The 472-nt window shown below is 38.3% G+C and overlaps 1 non-coding gene across 1 annotated transcript; it reads right to left on the bottom strand.

The window, feature by feature from the left end:
- On the bottom strand, positions 1-107 carry LOC115932196 (U6 spliceosomal RNA). Its single transcript, XR_004068518.1, has one exon. It is a non-coding gene; the product is annotated as a U6 spliceosomal RNA (small nuclear RNA).
- Positions 108-472: the final 365 nt, after the last annotated feature.

Below are 472 nucleotides of genomic sequence, written 5' to 3'. Positions count from 1 at the left end.
AAAAATATGGAATGCTTCATGAATTGGCATGTCATCCTTGTGCAGAAGCCATGATACTCTTCTCTATATGGTTCCATTTTTAGTATATGAGCTGTCAAAGCGAGCATGACAATGTCATAATATTAAAATAGTATTTCACAATAGGGTTTCCCTACTCTCTTAATTTTGTGTATAAGAATATGCCATGTTCTCCACAGAAGAGGAAAATCAGGTAGAAACATAACGCAGCAAGAGATGACCTGGTGGCACTACAAGAGCACTGTTTACTGGGTGATTTCTAGTGCTTTCTTCCTTCTGATGACTAACCCTAAGCACTCCCCAATTTTCTTGAGCACAAGAATAACCATCCAAGTCCAGGAAACATTCGATTCTCTCAGATGACAGTAAAGGTTCTTAGAGAACCCAAATGTTTCCTTGCTGATCACCCCCAGTAAAATCCAGTTAGAACCAACAAGTTCAGAAAATGTAATAA

Source organism: Gorilla gorilla, chromosome 1, assembly GCF_029281585.2.
Source record: "Gorilla gorilla gorilla isolate KB3781 chromosome 1, NHGRI_mGorGor1-v2.1_pri, whole genome shotgun sequence".
Classification (NCBI taxonomy): Eukaryota; Metazoa; Chordata; class Mammalia; order Primates; family Hominidae; genus Gorilla; species Gorilla gorilla.
Note: the sequence above shows the minus strand (reverse complement) of the source record. Positions and strands in the feature narration are given on the sequence as shown.